At 44.8% G+C, this 19,128-nt stretch overlaps 1 pseudogene; it reads left to right on the top strand.

Annotated features, from left to right (window-relative positions):
• The first annotated feature begins 548 nt into the window (after positions 1-548).
• On the top strand, positions 549-18,498 carry LOC129397184 (peptidyl-prolyl cis-trans isomerase-like 1; annotated as a pseudogene).
• The last annotated feature ends 630 nt before the right edge of the window (positions 18,499-19,128 follow it).

Here is a 19,128-nt window from a genome sequence, read left to right as displayed (position 1 = left end):
TGACCAAGTGGGATTTAGCCCTGGGATGCAAGGATGGTTCAGCACACAAAAATCAATAAATGTAATACACAGAATGAAGGACAACAATCACATGATCATCTTAATTGTTGCAGAAAAAGCACTTGACAAAATTCAACACCCTTTCATGATAAAAAAACACCCTACAAACTAGGATTATAAAGAAATTACTGGCTGGGTGCGGTGGCTCATGCCTGTAATCCCAGCACTTTGGAAGGCTGAGGTGGGTGGATCACCTGAGGTCAGGAGTTCGAGACCAGCCTGACCAACATGGTGAAACTCCATCTCTACTAAATACAAAAAATTAGCCGGGCATGGTGGTACATGCCTGTAATCCCAGCTACTCAGGAGGCTGAGGTAGGAGAATCACTTGAACCTGGGAGGCGGAGGTTGCAGTGAGCCGAGATTGTGCCATTGCATTCCAGCCTGGGCAGCAGAGTAAGACTCTGTATCAAAAAAAAAAAAAAAAAAGAAGTTTTCTCAACACATTAAAGGTCATATACGAAAAGCCCACAGCTAACAGCATACTCAAAGGTTAAAAAAAAAAAAAAGAAAATGGAAAAGCTTTCCTTTTCTTAAAGGAAAATTTAAGATCTGGAATAAGGCAAAGATGCCCACTCTGGCTTCTTCTATTCAACATAGTACTGGAAGTCCTAGCCAGAGCAATTAGACAAGAAAAGAAATAAAAGGCATCCAAATTAGAAAGGAAGAAGTAAAATTATCTTTATTCACAGATGACATGCTCTTAAATGTGGAAAACCCTAAAGATTCCACAAAAGATTCTAACAAAATAACTGTTAGAGCTAACATACAAATTCAGTAAAGTTGCAGGATACAAAATAAACACTTGTATACAAAATAGTCATTTGTATTTCTATATGCTAACAATGAATAATCTGAATAGGAAATTAAGAAAACAAAACAATTTACAATAGCATCAAAAATAATAAAATACTTAGGAATAAACTTAACCAAGGAGGTGAAAGACTTGTAACTGAATACTACAAAGCATTGCTGAAAGAAATTTAAAAAGACAAATAAATGGAAAGACATCCCATATTCATGGGTTAGAAGACTTAATATTGTTAAACTGTCCATACTACTCAAAGTACTCTACAAATTCAATGCAACCCCTCTCAAAAATCCCCATGGCATTTTTTTGATAAATAGAAAAAAAAATTAAAATTCATGAGTAATATCAAAGGACCCAGAACAGCCAAAAGAATTACAAAGTTGGAGGATTTACACCTACTTCCTGATTTTAAAACTTACTACAAAGCTACAGTAATCAAAATAGTATGGTATTGGCATAAAGACAGACATATAGACCAATGGAACAGAATAGAGAGCCCAGAAATAAAGCCTCATGTTATATGGTCAAAGAATCTTTGACAAGGGTGCCAAAGCTACACAATGAGGAAAGATTAGCCTCTTCAATAAATGGTGCTGGGAAAATTGGATATCCACATGCAAAAGAATGATGAATCCTTATCTTATACTATATACAAAAATTAATCCAGAATAAAGGCCTAAATATAGACCTAAAATTATAAAACTCCTAGAAGAAAACATAGGGGAAAAATCTTCGTGACATTGGACTTGGCAATGCTTTCTTGGATATGACACCAAAAGCACAGATAACAAAAGCAAAAATAGGACAAATTGAACTACATCAAACTTAAAAACTTTCACACAGCAAACAATCAAAAGAGTGAAAAAGCATCCTACAGAATGGGAGGAAAATATTTGTAAACCATATATCAGATAAGGGAATAATATCCAGAATATATAAAGAGCTCCTATAACTCAATAATACAAAACTAAATAATCTTATTTTAAATTGGGCAACAGACTTGAATAGATATTTCTCCACAGAAAACATACAGATGGTCAACAAACACAAGAAAAGATGCTCAACATCACTAATCATCAGGGAAATGCAAATCAGAACCACAATGAGATACCACCTCATCCATTAAGAGGCTCACTATAAAAAAGGAAAAAAAACCCAGAAAATAATAAGTGTTGGAGAGCATGTGGAGTAATAGGAATCCTTGCGCATTGTTTGTGGGATTCTAAATGGTGCATTTGCTATGGAAAACAGTACAGCGGTTTCTCAAAAAATTAAAAATAGAATTACCATATGATCCAGCCATCCAAATTCTGGATATATAGCCAAAAGGATTGTAAACAGCAGATATTTGCACATCTATGTTCACTGCAACATTATTCACAATAGCTGATATGTGGAAACAACCTAAATGTCTATCAATGAAGGAATGGATTTTAAAAATGTGTTATGTACATTACAATGGAATATTATTCAGCCTCAAAATAGAAAGAAATCCTGTCACATGCTACCACATGGATGACATACCTTGAGGACAGTATGCTAGATGAAATAAGCCAATCACAAAAAGACAAATAGCCAGGCGTGGTGGCTTATACCTGTAATCCCTGTACTTTGGGAGGCTGAGGTGGGCAGATCACCTGAGGTCAGGAGTTCAAGACTAGCCTGGCCAACATGGTGAAACCCCGTCTCTACTAAAAATACAAAATTGGTTGGGTGTGGTGGCACATGCCTGTAATCCCAGTTACTTGGGAGGCTGAGACAGGAGAATTGCTTGAACCTGGGAGGAGGAGGTTTTGGTGAGCCAAGATCGCACCATTGCACTCCAGCCTGGGCAACAAGAGTCAAACTCCGTCTCAAAAAAAAAAAAAAAAAAAAAAAAAAGACAAATATTGCATGATTCCACTTATATGAGGCATCTAATGTAATGAAACTCAAAATCAAAAGCAGAATGGTGGCCAGGGGCTGGGGGGAAGGGAATGGGGAGTTGTTCATGGGCACAGAGTTTCAGTCATACAAGATGGAAAAATTCTAGATATCTATTGTACAACAATCTGCATTTAATTAACAATACTGTACTGTACACTTAAAAATTAAGAGGGTAGGCTGGGCACAGTGGCTCATGCCTATAATCCCAGCACTTTGGGAGGCTGAGGTGGGAGGATTGCTTGAGCCAGGAGTTAGAGATCAGCCTGGGCAACACAGTGAGACTCTGTCTCTACAAAAGAAAAAAAAAAAGAAAGAAAAAGAAAAAGAAAAAAATTAGCTAGGTGTGGTAGCACATGCCTGTACGGGAGGCTAAGGCAGGAGGATTGCTTGACCCCAGGAGGTCGAGGCTGCAGTGAGCCATGATCACGCCACTGTACTCCAACCTGGGTGACAGAGCAAGACCCTGTCCCCACTAAAATAAAATTTAAAAACAAAAATAAATTAAGAGGTTAAAATTTTGTACTTTTTACCACATTTTTAAATTTTATTATTTATTTATTTATTTGAGACAGAGTTTGCTCTGTTGCCCAGGCTGGAGTGCAGTGGCACGATCTCGGCTCACTGCAATCTCTGCCTCCTGAGTTCAAGGGATTCTCCTGCCTCAGCCTCCCAAGTATCTGGGATTACAGGTGCCTGCCACCATGCCTGGCTAATTTTTGCATTTTTAGTAGAGACGGTTTTGCCGTGTTGCCCAGGCTGGTCTGGAAGTCCTGAGCTCAAGTGATCTGCCCACCTTGGCCTCCCAAAGTGCTGGGATTGCAAGCGTGAGCCACTGCAATCAGCCCACAATTTTTAAAAATTGACAAAGAAAAAATCTTAAAAATTTAAAAAAGACAAAGAACAAAACACAAGGCAAAAGTTTTAAATAGACATTTCTAAGGAAGATAGACAAAGGGCCAAAATCACATGAAAAGATGTTCTATATCATTGGTCATCAAGGAAATGCAAATCAAAATTACAGTGAGAGACCACTTCACTCCCATTAGGACGGCTATAACAAAGCCAAACCAACAAACAGGCAAACTGTAAATTAAAAACCAGAAGACAGGCTGGGCGCGGTGGCTCACACCTGTAATCCCAGCACTTTGGGAGGCCAAGGCGGGTGGATCACGAGGTCAGGAGATCAAGACCATCCTGGCTAACACGGTGAAACCCCGTCTCTACTAAAAATACAAAAAAATTAGCCGGGTGTGGTGGCGGGCGCCTGTAGTCCCAGCTACTCGGGAGGCTGAGGCAGGAGAATGGTGTGAACCCGGGAGGCAGAGCTTGCAGCGAACCAAGATCGCGCACTGCACTCCAGCCTGGGGAACAGAGCAAGACTTGGTCTAACAACAACAACAAAAAAACGGAAGACAACAAGTGTTGATGGAGATACGGAGAAACTGGAACCCTCATATGTTGCTGATGGGAATGTGAAATTGTTCAACTACTACTGTGGAAAACAGTTTGATGATTCCTCAGTAAGTCTAACATAGAATTACCAAACAACCCAGCAGTTCCACTCCTAGGTATTTACCCAGAAGAACTGAAAACAGGTATTTAAACAAAAACTTGTACAAGAATGTTCTTATCAGCACTATTCACAATAGTCAAAAGGTAGAACAACTCAACTGTCCGTCAACTGCTGAAAGGATAACACATATGGTATATCCATACTTTAGAATATTATTCAGTCATAAAAAGTAACATAGTATTGATACACACTACATTATAGATGAACATGGAAAACATTATGGTAAATGAGTGAAGCCAGACACAAAAGGCCACTTGTTATATGATTCCATCATATGAAATAGCCAGAAGAGGTACATCTATAGAGACAGGAAACAAATCAGTGGTTGCTAGGGCTGAGGATTGAAATGGGGAGTGACTGCTTAATGGGCAAGGAATTTCCTTTTAGGTGATGAAAATGTCCTGGAACTAGTGAGGATGATTGCACAACATTGCAAATGTACTAAATGCCACTGAATTGTCCTTTTTTTTTTCAGAGATAGGGTCTCTCCCTTTCGCCCAGGCTGGAGTGAAGTGGCTTGATCATAGCTCACTGTAACTTCGAACTTTTGGGCTCAAGTGATCCTCCTGCCTCAGCCTCCCTAGTAGCTGGGACTACAGGTATGTACCACCACACCTGGCTAATTTTTCTATTTTTTGTAGAGACAAGGTCTTGCTATATTGCCCAGCCTGGTCTCAAACTCCTGGCCTCAAGCAATCTTCCTGTCTCAGCCTCCTGTCTCAAAGTGTTAAAATTACAGGCATGAGCCACTGTGCTTAGCCTAAATTGTAAATTCTTAAATGATGAAGTTTAAATTTGTTGTGAATGTAAATTTATGTGAATGTTACCTCGATTTTAAAAAATAGTGTTACATAATTTAATCAATGGTTCATTAGTAAATTAAACAGTTTCGTTACTGATGGAAGATATCTGAGTTACCTGGAGTTACCCACGGTGAATCTGTACGGATCTGCGGCAACCTTAATTCTTGCCTCCTTGGAAGAAAGAATTCAACCGAGGGGCATAGGGCAGAAGAGACAGAGGCATGTTTCAGAGCAGGAGTGGAAGTTTATTAACAAGCTTTAGAACAGTAAGGAAAGGAAGGAAAGGGAAAAAAAAGAAGGAAAGTACAACTTGGAAGAGGGAAGTGGGATGACTTGAGAAACCAGTGTGCAGCTTGACCTCTGGACTTGGGGCTTTATATATTGGCATACTTCCGGGATCTTGCATTATAACTTCTCCCCATTCCTGAGATCTTACTGGGAAGCTGCTGATCAGTTTCAGGTATTTTCTATCTATTAGGAAACTGTCCTTCTCTGGCACCAGCTGTGACGAATTATTACTTTAGAGAAACAGGTGGCCGGGCACAGTGGCTCATGCCTGTAATCCCAGCACTTTGGGAGGCCGAGAAGGGCGGATCACCTGAGGCCAGGAGTTCAAGACCAGCCTGGCCAACATAGTGACACCTCCCCCCACCATCTCTACTAAAAATGCAAAAATTAGTCGGGCTTGGTGGCGCGGGCCTGTAGTCCCAGCTACTTGGGAGACTGAGGCAGGAGAGTCGCTTGAACCCAGGAGGCAGAGGTTGCAGTGAGCCGAGATCATGCCACTGCCCTCCAGCCTGGGTGACAGAGCAAGACCCTGTCTCAAAAAAAAAAAAAAAAAGAGAAACAGTTAACAACCACCTGACCATCACCTGACAGGTCTCCCAACACGCCTGGTCTATGTGTTGGTGGGGAGCACTCTCCGGCGCTGCTCATACCTGACTAGCTACCTACTGTAACAATTTGACTTAATAAGATTCCACTGACTGGCCGGGTGCAGTGACTCCTGCCTGTAATCCCAACTCTTGGGGAGGCCAAAGTGGGTGGATCACTTGAAGTCAGCAGTTCGAAACAAGTCTGGCCAACATGGTGAAACCCTGTCTCTACTAAAAATACAAAAATTAGCCGGGCGTGGTGGCACGAGTCTGTAATCCCAGCTACTTGGGAGGCTGAGGCAGGAGAATCGCTTGAACTTGGGAGGTGAAGGTTGCAGTGAGCCGAGATTGTGCCACTGCACTCCAGCCTGGGGGACAGAGCAAGACTTTGACTCAAAAAAAATAAAGATAAAAATAAAAATAAAAAATAAAAAAAAGAAGAAAAGATTCCACTGACAATACAAATAAATTGAAATCTGTAATTTGATTAAAAAGTAGAGATTCTCATGTCATGTAATAGTGATTTCACAGTGAGTTTTGAGTTTACACTAGGTTTACTAGTGAGGTCAGGACCATAACATGAAAGATAATCCAATTGACCATTAAGGCGTTCCCATCAGTTGTTCAGTCACTCTGTAGGTGACTGGGTGGGGGCTTTCCCACAACTTCTGGAAACTCCTTGGTGGGTGGATCACCTGAGGCCAGGGGTTCAAGACCAGCCTGGCCAACATGGTGAAACCCCATCTCTACTAAAAATAATTTTAAAGAAAGTGAGCCAGGCGTGGTGGTGCATGACTGTAATCCCAGCCACTCGGGAGGCTGAGGCAGGAGAATCGCTTGAACCCAGGAGGTGAAGGCTGCAGTGAGCTGAGATCGCACCACTGCACTCCAGCCTAGGTGACAAAGCCAGTGAGACTGTCTCAAAAAAAAAAAAAAAAAGTACCAATTATGCTATGGTTTTGTGCTGGGAACAACTCTATTTCCCCAGGAACTAGGGGATCTCGCTCCTTTTCCTGTTCTGATTCCAATGGAATGCCAATGTGTCAACTCCTAGGATTTGCTGCCATCTTCAAGACATCAGGTCTTAAATCTGGAGAAGGAAGCTACACCACGCTTTTGGAGCCATGCATATTATTCAGGTCTATCTATTGCTCAGATTGGCAGAGGAGTGCTTTTGGTGTTTATCTTAAAGTAAGTTGTCACCCAACCCAAGGTCACCTAGATTTTCTCTTGTGTTATTCTCTAGGAGTGCTATTATTTTATATTTTACATTTAGGTCTATGATCCATTTTGAAATAATTCTTGTGAAGGATGTAAGGTCTGTGTCTAGATTAGTTTTTTTGTTATATGTATGTCCAATTGTTCTGGAACCATTTGTTGAAAAAGACTGTGCTTTTTCCATTGAATTGCCTCTCCTCCTTTGTCAGAGATCAGTTGACTATATTTGTGTGGATCTATTTCCGAGGTCTCTATTCCACTCCATTGATGTATTTGTCTTATTGCACAGATTGGAATTTCAGGGGAATTGTTGGACAATCTGTTTCAGGCGACAAAGGCAAAGCTGTTGGATCCCCAGCTAATTATTGACTTGGCTCACAGAAAAGATGTTGGATTATTTCAACCGGTTTTATTTTTTTGTTTTTTGTTTTTTTTGTGTGTGAGACAGTCTCGCTCTGTTGCCCAGGCTGGAGTGCAGTGCGCGATCTCGGCTCATTGCAAGCTCCGCCTCCCGGGTTCACACCATTCTTCTACCTCAGCCTCCCAAGTAGCTGGGACTACAGGCGCCCGCCACCACGCCCAGCTAATTTTTTGTATTTTTAGTAGAGACGGGGTTTCACCGTGTTAGCCAGGATGGTCTTGATCTCCTGACCTTGGGATCCGCCTGCCTCGGCCTCCCAAAGTGCTGGGATTACAGGTGTGAGCCACCTCGCCCGGCCTATTTCTACAGTTTTACTCCATCATTTGCAGTCACTTAAGCCCAGATGACACCAAGTCCATCTGAGATGTTCAGGCAAGTGTGATTCTGAAATGGTGTGAAAGACCACTGACACAAAACCTCTCTTTTGGGAAACAGTTTGAATAATTTTTTTTTTTTTTGAGACAGAGTCTCGCTCTGTTGCCCAGGCTGGAGTGCGGTGGCATGATCTCGGCCCACTGTAACCTCTGCTTCCTGGGTTCAAGCGATTCTCCTGCCTCAGCCTCCCGAGTAGCTGGGATTACAGGCACCCACCACCATGTCTGGCTAATTTTGCATTTTTAGCAGAGATGGGGTTTCGCCATGTTGGTCAGACCACCTCGGCCTCCCAAAGTGCTGGGATTACAGGCGTGAGCCACCATGCCCAACCCGAATAAAGTAATTTTTAAAGGATTCTGAAACTTGCCATGTTTTGAAAGTAAAGAACACCATTTAAAAAGCAAGAGATGGGCTGGGTGCAGTGGCACATGCCTGTAATCCCAGCACTTTGGGAGGCCAAGGCGGGTGGATCACTTGAGTTCAGGAGTTCGAGACCTGTCTGGCCAACATGGTGAAACCCCATCTCTACTAAATACAAACATTAGCTGGGCGTGGTGGTGCACGCCTGTAATCCCAGCTACCTGGGGAATAAGGCATGAGAATTGCTTGAACCTGGGAGGCAAAGGTTGCAGTGAGCCAAGATCGCTCCAGCTGGGGCGACAGAGTAAGACTCTGTCTCAAAAAAATAAAACAAATAAATAAATAGGAAGAGATGAAAAGGATAATAAAGCTTCAGTTTAAAAATGTCTTAGAATGAAGCATGCATTTTTGTTCTTGCGCCCAGCTTCTTCTCGCCTGGCACCTTAGCTTCCTGGTATTGGAAGAAGGGACCATCCTCTTCCTTGTCCCGGCCCCCTAAATCCTGCCATTGAAAGGGTTGAATGGTGGGGACCGGAGGTGTGCTCAGCAGCAGCAGGGGTCCCCAGATAATCGATGCCAGAAGTAGCAGTTGCTAGAGAAGCATTCTGCCCGCTTCACTATGGCGGCACTTCCTCCAGACTCCTGGCAGCCACCCAGTGTTTACTTGGAGACCAGCATGGGAATAATTTTATCGGAGCTGTATTGGAAGCATGCTCCAAAGACCTGTAAGAACTGCTGAGATGACTCGTCGAGGTTACTACAGTGGCACAAAATTCCACAGAATCATCGAAGATTTCATGATCCAAAAAGGTGACCCAACAGGGACAGGTCGAGGTGGTGCATTTATCTATGGCAAACAGTTTGAAGATGAGCTGCATCCAGACTTGAAATTAATGGGGCCTGGAATTCTCGCAATGGCCAATGCAGGGCCAGACACCAATGGCAGCCAGTTCTTTGTGACCCTCGCACCCACTCAGTGGATCAACAGCAAACACACCATTTTTGGCCAAGTGTGCCAGGGGATAGGAATGGTGAATCGAGTAGGAATGGTAGAAACAAACTCCCAGGACCGCCCTGTGAACGCTGTGAAGATCATTAAGGCATACCCTTCTGGGTATGCCTTGCTGCTCTCTTGAGCAGGTCTTCTGAGATGGCCCCAGTGAACCAGCTTCCCAATGACCTAGAATGACATGTAATGCTAAATTTCATTTTGGCCTTGCAAATCACGATGCTTAGGAAGCCTGCATCCTAAGGTGAGTTAGGGATGGAAGTGCATTTTAATAGGATGCTTCTTTTCTCTTCCCCCATTGCCTAGGTTGACAGAGCATTTGCACAGATGCCCCTGTTTATCCATAGGTTACTACTTACTGCACATGACCCATAATGCTCCTTGTGCCTGGCTGCTCTGATATTCTTGGAACAAAATGCAGCAGACGCTGTCATTTCTCAGTGTTTTTGCCTAACCAAACTTCTTCCTGATTTATATTCTGGCCTACACTGCAGTCTTTGATGGCTGACAGTCACAGAATTCAAAACCAAGTAGTAGCAGTGTCTATCAGCCCTCTTAACTTTGTGCACACCATATTTCAGTCTCCTATGTTTGTTCTTCTAGGGGATGTATGCATCTGTCTCTATATTTTCCCTCTCAAAACCAGAACATCTGCCGGGCACGGTGGCTCACGCCTATAATCCCAGCACTTTGGGAGGCCGAGGTGGGCGGATCACCTGGGCTTAGGAGTTAAAGACCAGCCTGGCCAACATGGTATAACCCGGTCTCTACTAAAAATACTAAAATTAGCCAGACATGGTGGTGCATGCCTGTAGTTCGAGCTACTGGGGAGGCTGAGGCCGGAGAATCCCTTGAACCTGGGAGGCGGAGGTTGCAGTGAGCCAAGATTGAGCCACTGCACTCCAACCTGGGCGACAGAGCAAGAATCCGTCTCAAAAAAAGAAAAAGAAAAAAAAAAAAAACCCACAAAAGCCAGAACATCAACCCTGCTGTTTCTGACACCTAGACATCCCACGCAAAGCCACACTGACTTTTTGCCAAATGAAAAACATATCCAAAAATCAAGTTTCTAAGAAGTGGGGAATAATAATGTGTAATAATCAAAAAATGAATTTATTAAAAGGAAGCGGAAGAATTGACCATCTTTGTCCCAGAGAAGAGGGAAATCTGTAGTGAGCACAAGGACAGACTATGAATTCTCCGTAAAAAGTAGTACTCTCAAAAAGGAGAGGTGTCACTTAAGTTTTCTTAACCTAAGACTTTAGAGAAATTAGATATGAGATTTTTATACATTAAGTTGTTGGACTTTTTTTTATTCTTTCTGGATTTTGGAGGGAGGAGTAGAAGAGGAAGAAAGTTAATATAATACCTATGTAATACATAGAAACTTCTAAAATAAAATGTCATCGATGGTTGAAATTGCAAACAAACAAAAATGTCTTAGTGATTACAGAGCTTAATTAAAATCAGTTTTACAAAACTAAAAATATAGAATGAACCAGGTGCAGGGGTGAGTGCCTGTAGTCTCAGCTCCCTGGGAGGCCGAGGCAGGAGGATTGTTTGAGACCAGGAGTTCAAGGTCAGCCTGGGCAACAAAGTGAACCTCATCTCTAAAAAAATAAAAATTAATTAAATTAAAGTAAATAAAATTTAGAGTAATGAATATAATGAAACATTATAATTTATGACATTTTCCCTTAAATTTAAAATACTATTTCGAGACAAAGGTTTTATTTCTTTTGGCTAAACATGCATTATTTGCTTAAAAATAATGGACTTGGATAATATTCATGGCTCCAAAAGCATGGTATAACCTCCTTCTCCAGATTTAAGACCTGATGTTTTGAAGGTGGCAGCAAGTCCTAGGAGTTGACATACTGATTCCTTATATAACTGGGACCTATTTCTGTTGCCCATTTCAGGCAACTGCCATGGTATTGTAACTACAAACCCTGCTGCCAACCCGAGGACATCAGCTGACAGCCATCTGAGGACACAGTCACAATTCTGAGTCTGTACAATGTCCAGCCAGAGTTGCTCAGTGGGGTAAATAATTACCTCAATCATATACCCCATACACTGTCTAATCCTTAATCTTGTAAAAGAGAACCTGGAGGAGAATAGAAAATACAGTTTGAACAAAATGTTGAAACTGTATCCATGGAAATTACTTACTGATTGTGAATGAAATGAAAGACAACTCCAAACAAATCAAAAGGTAGGTTATGTATGTTCGGTGCAAGTAATAAATGCCTACATTTGAAATAAAGATGTAGTGAAAGACTTTCTCTCAGCAAAGAAACTTAGGGTGAATGAGGGCACAGTGGTCACCTCCCTGGGTTACCTTTGAGGTGGCCAGCTGGCTGTGCCCTGCTGTGGAGGACCCCCCATCCCCACAAACTCGCATCTTGACCCGTTTCCCAGGGACTCTGCCCAATAAGCCTTTGCTCCAGTGGGGAACAGCTGGGCTGTGAGGCCCAGTGCTACCATTCTTTCTTTCTTTCTCTTTCTCTCTTTTTTTAATTTTTTGAGACAGGATCTCGCTCTGTTGCCCAGGCTGACAGAGCCTTGGCTCACTGCAGCCTCGACCTCCCTGGCTCAAGTGATCCTCCCACCTCAGCCTCCCAAGTAACTGGAACACAAGCTTGCACCACTACACTTAACTAGTATATATATATATTTTTAGAGATAGGGTCTCGCTATGTTGCCCAGGCTGGTCTGGAACTCCTGGGCTCAAGCGATCCACCTGCCTCAGGCTCCCAAAGTACTAGGATTACAGGCATGAGCCACTGCACCCTGCTATGAGGACTCTTTTAATTCCTATTTTACAACGAGAGACAGTGGTATGCTGGCAAATGTTTACAACCACACTCCAGAAAAAAAAAAAGAGTCCTGATTCGTAAGATTTGCCAATTTCTGTAGTGTAAATACACCCACCATGGTCAATTTCAAGCTATCAACATGCTATCCCTGGACACAGAGCTGGGAAGAAATGGATAGTAGCACAACATTATATAGTTTTTCTACTGTGCAGATATGATGGACATAAATAACCCCAAGAGCATAGAAAATAGTAAAATGGGCCTGGCGCAGTAGCCCAGCTGTCATCCCAGCACTTTGGGAGGCTGAGGTGGGAGGACTGCTTGAGCCCAGGAGGTCAAGGCTGCAGTGAGCCATGACCGGGCCACTGCACTCCAGCCTGGGCAAAACAGCAAGACTCTGTCTCGAAAAAGAAAAGAAAAGAATAGAATGTAATAAAATAATGAGGAAATGATGAGTCAAATATTTATTATGGTTGTCACATAATTTACTTCTAACTTTTTATAATTTAATTTAAAATAATGGCTATCTTTAATAATCTACTTGCAAAATTCCTGAAATTTTGACAATTAGCTTTTTTTAAAAATTACTATTTATTTATTTATTTATTTTGAGACAGAGTCTCACTCTGTCACCCAGGCTGGACTGCAGTGGTATGGTTTCTGCACTGCAACCTCTGCCTCCCGCGTTCAAGTGATTCTTGTGCCTCAGCCTCCCAAGTAGCTGGGATTACAGGTGGGTGCCACCATACCCAGCTAATTTTTGTATTTTTAGTAGAGACGGGGTTTCGCCATCTTGGCCAGGCTGGTCTTGAACTCCTGGGCTCAAGTGATGCACCCGCCTCGGCCTCCCAAAGTGCTGGGGTTACAGATGTGAGCCACTACGCCCGGCCTGACAATTAGCTTTTGCCACCACTGGGCAAGTAACTTGCACAGTCAATCATCCTTTCAGTCATAGGCCACTTTGCCTCATCTGCCGATGCCTGCAGTTAGCCAGGCACCACATTAGTCCTTGTGGGGAATCAATCTGGAATAGATACATATCTATTCTCCTACAAGGATAGACATGGTGTCTGGGGAGGTGTATACAAGTAAATGACTAAAATGTAGTATAATAAGTGTTATGGCAGTGGTGTGACATGCACCACTGATTAATCTCACCTGAGGAGAGATTAATCTGATTTATCTTGGGGAATTAGACTGTTTTATTTGTTTGTTTTATGAGACAGGGTCTCACTCTGTTGCCCAGGCTGGAGTGCAGAGCCACAATCATGGCTCCCTGCAGCCTTGACCTCCTAGGCTCAGGTGATCCTCCCACCTCAGCCTCCCGAGTAGCCGGAACTATAGGCAGGTACCACCACTTGGCTAATTTTTGTAGTTTTTGTAGAGGCAGAGTTTTACCATGTTGCCCAGGCTGGTCTCAAACTCTTGGGCTCAAGTGATCAACCCGCTCAGCCTCCCAAAGTGCTGGGATTTCAGGCGTGAGTCACCATGCCTGGCTAGACAGCTTTTTTTTTTTTTGAGATGGAGTTTCACTCTTGCTGTCCAGGCTGGAGTGCAATGGTGTAATCTCAGCTCACTGGAACCTCTATCTCCCAGGTTCAAGCGATTCTCCTGCCTTAGCCTCCCAAGTAGCTGGGATTACAGGCACCCGCCACCATGCCCAGCTAATTTTTTGTATTTTTAGTAGAGATGGGGTTTCACCATGTTGGCCAGGCTGGTCTCGAACTCCTGACCTCAGGTGATCCACCTGCCTCGGCCTCCCAAAGTGCTGGGATTATAGGCATGAGCCACCATGCCTGGCCCTAGCTAGACAGCTTTAAAGGAAAGCATAACCAATGATCAACAGATCGCTGACATCACAAAAAGAGAAACAACCTGACATTATGTGCATCCTGATCCTGATGGAAGAAACACCATCTCCTATGACATGTTATGTCAAAAAATAAAACTCAATCTGAATTTTAAGTCACTACATTCTATTACCAATGTAAAGAAAACCAGAAGAAAGAGCAACATGTTAAGCTACCCTAATTTAAAATAATGGCTGTCTTTAATAATCTACTTGCAAAATTCCTGAAATTTTGACAATTAGCTAAGGGATGGAATTAACAAAATGCAGACTGTAGGAAACACTATAAGAGTAATGATCCAGTTTCTTTTTTTTTTTTTTTTTTTGAGATGGAGTCTAGCCCTATCGCCCAGGCTGGAGTGTAATGGCATGATCTTGGCTCACTGCAACCTTCACCTCCCAGGTTCAAGTGATTCTCCTGCCTCAGCTTCCCAAGTAGCTGGGATTACAGGCATGCATCACCATGCCCGGCTAATTTATTTTTGCATTTTTAGTATAGACGGGGTTTCACCATGTTGGTCAGGCTGCTCTTGAACCCCTGACCTCAAGTGATTTACCTGCCTTGTCCTCTCAAAGTGCTGGGATTACAGGCATGAGCCACTATGCCTACACGTGGCTGATTGTTAGGTTTTTAGTTGTGAAGTATTACTGTGGTTATAATGTAAAAAAAAAAGTTTGTAAGCTGGGCATGGTGGCCCGTGCCTGTAGTTCTAGCTACTCAGTAAGCTGAGGTGGGAGGGTCTCAGGTTCCAGCCTAGCCTGGCAAAATAGCAAGACACCATTAAAAAAAAAAGTTTCTATCTTTAGAAGTAGATATAGAGATATTTAAAGATAAAATACTGGGCTCAGTGGCCCATACCTGTAGTCCCACCCACTTGGGAGGATTGTTTGAGCCCAGGAATTCAAGACCAGCCTGGGAAGTATAGTAAGACCCTCTTTTAAAAAATACAAAGAAAGGCCAGGTGCGGTGGCTCACGCCTGTAATCCCAGCACTTTGGGAGGCCGAGGCAGGCAGATCACCTGAGGTAGGGGTTCAAGACCAACCTGGCCAACATGGTGAAACCCTGTCTCTACTAAATAATACAAAAATTAGCCAGGCATGGTGGTGGGCACCTGTAATCCCAGCTACTTGGGAGGCTGAGGCTTGAACCTGGGAGGCAGAGGTTGCAGTGAGCTGAGATTGTGCCATTGTACTCTAGCCAGGGTGACATGGTAAGACTGTCTCAAAAATAAAATAGAAAAACAAAAAAAAACTAGATTGTAATGATGTTTGCAAGATACGATGAATACTAAAAACACTAAATGGTAAACTTTAGATGGGTGAATTGTATAGTATGTGAATTATATTTCAATAAAGTTGTTTTTAACACTCCAACATGGGTGACGGAGGGAAGACCCTGTCTCTAAAATGAAAAAAAAAAAAAAGAAAACTTTTTTTTTTTATCCAGTGAGGAAGGGGTGTAAGCAGGTACACAAAAATCAGATCAGCCGTGGGTTGGTAGGTGCTAAAGCTGGAAGATGAGCACATGGGAAGTCACATGCTATTATCTCTAGTTGTGTCTACATTTAGAATGTTCTGAAATAAAAAGTTAAATACAATATTACCTAAATTTCTCATAGGTGCTTTCCTAAATGTTTCCTGGCCTCGCCCAGTTCATGATCCCAGAAAAGGCCATCTGTCCTCCAGATGGGGTGGGGCAGGGTACTTTATAAATAATAACCCTAGCTGCTGTGGGCAGCTTTCCCTGCCTCTACTCCACTGACCTCTATGATCCGCTCACGGGCAGCCTGGCCAGCCTCTGCCACAGCCTGGCCTCTGGGTCAACACTGGGCCTCTGGTAGGGCTGTGACCCCTCCCTACTTTTTCCTCCCCTCCAGCCAATAGGGCTCTCCTTCTTAAAATTTTTTTTATTTTTGAGACAGTGTCTTGCCCCATCACCCAGGCTGGAGTGCAGTGGCATGATCACGGCTCACTGCAGCCTCAACCTCCTGGGCTCAAGTGATCCTCCTGCCTCCGCCTCCCGAGTAGTTGGGACCACAGGAGCACACCACCATGCCTGGCTAGTTTTTGTATTTTTTGTAGAGACAGAGTTTCACTATGTTGCCGGCCTAGTCTCAAACTCCTGGGCTCAAGTGATCTGCCCGCCTCAGCCTCCCATAGTGGTGGGATACTATGCTGGGCCAGGCTCCACCTTCTACTTGTCACTGCCAGCGCTGTCAGAGTGGAGCCCACCGCAGAGGAGCTGGGATCCCTTTGGCTGGGCTCTTTCTTCTGTTCCTCCTCCCTCTCTTTCCCCCAGCTGACTCTCCTGGAGCAGGAAGCACAGGCCCAGCCACACACAGCACCTAGGCCCCAGATTCTCCCACGGCCACACCCAGCCACACAGCCTGGCCTCTCTGCCCAGCATCTTCCTCCCTCTTGGTGCCCTCTTGGCTCTCCTTCCTGCAATCTCAGTCCAAGGAAAGATCTAAACATTTCTGCCTCCAAGAGAAGCTGAGTTCCTTCCTGCAGGGCTCCTGAGCCTCAGCAAATCAAGTGATGTATGTGTCTGGACACTTGTGTCAGGTCCCTGGAGACTTGACAACAGTTAAGAAGCCCTGGAAAGGCTCTGGAACATTCTGCAACAGTGAGGAGGTGGGTCTATTTAAGAAGCCCTGAAGAGGTTCTGGAACATTCTGCAACGGTGAGGAGGTGGGTCCATTTAGTTAGGTGAATCTGCCTGGTGTCTCACAGCGGTGTTGTCCCTAACTCAGCCGAAATCCAGGGTTATAGGTTTTGGGTGTGAAATAGGCAGGTTGCCTGGGGGAGAGAAGATCCAAACTGTGAACGAAAGCCTGGCTGGGACTGGAGCTCCTGGGAAGAGGAGGCTGGGGCTCCATGACACCTGGTGGAAGAGGAATTGCCAGCACTTGGTGACTAGTTTGGTATAAAGGTTAGGGAGAAGATTTCCAGGTTAGGAGACCAGGGTAAAGGAGATGTCCTCAGCTGGGATAGAAAATAAAAGGGGACCCGGTTCAAGTGTGATTGTGGAAATGGAAGTGGCTGTGAACGCCTTTTGGGGGCGAAGGGGTAGAGCTGGAAGTTGAGGTCGGGAGCTGAGGAGAGCCGGCCATGCTGAGTAAGAGAAGCCACCGTAGATGTGGCGTCTCTGTCCAGGGCGCAGGGAGAAGGTGACCACGTGGCTCAATGCCAGTTTATACTTGCTGTCTGGAGCCCAGGCTACCTGCACCTGTTGTCCTAGCTGGGTGGGGAGGCGGTTAGTACCGGCTTCCCTCTTAAAAGTCTCCCAGTTAGGATGATACACGGTCACCCTAAAGAGACACCCTACAGGGTAGGGGAAGAAAAGTGAATCTAAGGCAGCACCCTTCTCATTCACTTGCTTCTTCCGGCCTTTTCGCCCTCCTGTCTCAGACCTTCCATTCCCTTCTTTTCTTTTTTTTTTTTTTTGAGATGGAGTTTTGCTCTGTCACCCAGGCTGGAGTGTAGTGGCACGATCTCGGCTCACTGCAACCTCCGCCTCCCAGGTTCAAGCAATTCTCCTGCCTCAGCTTCCTGAGTAGCTGGGATTATAGATGTACCTGGAATGGCAGACAAGCACCACCATGCCCGGCTAATTTTTTGCCTGGATAATTTTTGTATTTTTAGTAGAGACAGGGTTTCACCATGTTGGCCAGGCTGGTCTCGAACTCCTGACCTCAAGTGATCCGCCTGCCTTGGCCTCCCAAACTGTTGAGATTACAGGTGTGAGCCACCGTGCCTGGCCCATTCCCTTCTTAAGACTCCTATATTTTCACTGTATTTTCTTTTCTTCTCCTGCCAGGCTTCACCTTCCCACTTCCCTGGGAAAGAACCCACCCCACCCCTACAGACTCAGGAGAGTGGAGTCCATCTGGGCTGCCTGAGTCACCGGGGTGAGCAGCTCCTCCCTGGCCAGGGTGAGCGGGCTGGGTTTGGGCCAGGCTGGGGAAGGGCCTCGGTCAAGTTGGTAGGCAGGGGTCCTGCCTTCTGGTCACAGCACTGCCTCTTTCCTGCCGTGTGACCTTAGAGCAAAGCATTTCTGCTCTTGGAGTCTCAGTTTTTTCCTCTGCAGCAGATGAGGATTGAACCACTGATCTAAAACGTCTTCTCGCTGAGAAGTGGTGTTCATCTTGTCGGCTGCCATTTCTCATGGGATTCAAGCCATAAGATGCCAGGTGTCAGTCACCTCAGAAGAGAGGGTTTTGTTTGTATTTGGTGGGGTTCTTCCGGGGGTACCGAGGCTGAGGACTGATGGATCGAGGCGGGTGGATCACTTGAGGTCGGAGTTCGAGACCAGCCTGGCCAACATGGCGAAACCCTGTCTCTACTAAAAATACAAAAATTAGCCAGGTGAAAAATTATCCGGGCATGGTGGTGCTCGTCTGTAATCCCAGCTACATCTGTAATTCCAGCTACTCAGGAAGCTGAGGCAGGAGAATTGCTTGAACCTGGGGGGCGGAGGTTGCAGTGAGCCGAGATCGTGCCACTACACTCCCGTGAGGGAGCAGCCTAGGGACTAAGGCCCGCTGGCTCCGCAAGATCAGCCAGGCCCGCATTATCCCCCAATTACCTGCAGAGGGCGCCGCAGACACAGAGAGGGCGAGGCCGAAGCCGAGGCCATCTAAGCTTCTGGGAAGGGGGTCCCAAAGGGAGGCCCCGAGCTGGAGTCCAGGGGGCTTGGAAGGAAGAGGTGAGGACAGCAGAAAAGGAAACGCAAATTAAAAGAGGGGAACGAAGGCTGGGCGCGGTGGCTTACGCCTGTAATTCCAGCACTTTGGGAGGCCGAGGCGGGCGGATCGCTTGAGGTCAGGAGTTCAAGACCAGCCTGGCCAACATGGTGAAACCCCGTCTCTACTAAAAATACAAAAAAATTAGCCAGGAGTGGTGGCAGGTGCCTGTCATCCCAGCTACTCCGCAGGCTGAGGTGGGAGGATCGCTTGAGCCCGGGAGGTGGAGGTTGCAGTGAGCCGAGATCGCGCCACTGCACTCCAGGCTGGGCGAAAGAGT

Source organism: Pan paniscus, chromosome 12 (assembly GCF_029289425.2).
Source record: "Pan paniscus chromosome 12, NHGRI_mPanPan1-v2.0_pri, whole genome shotgun sequence".
Classification (NCBI taxonomy): Eukaryota; Metazoa; Chordata; class Mammalia; order Primates; family Hominidae; genus Pan; species Pan paniscus.
The sequence above is the reverse complement of the archived record's forward strand: the minus strand, read 5'-3'. Positions and strand labels throughout refer to the sequence as shown.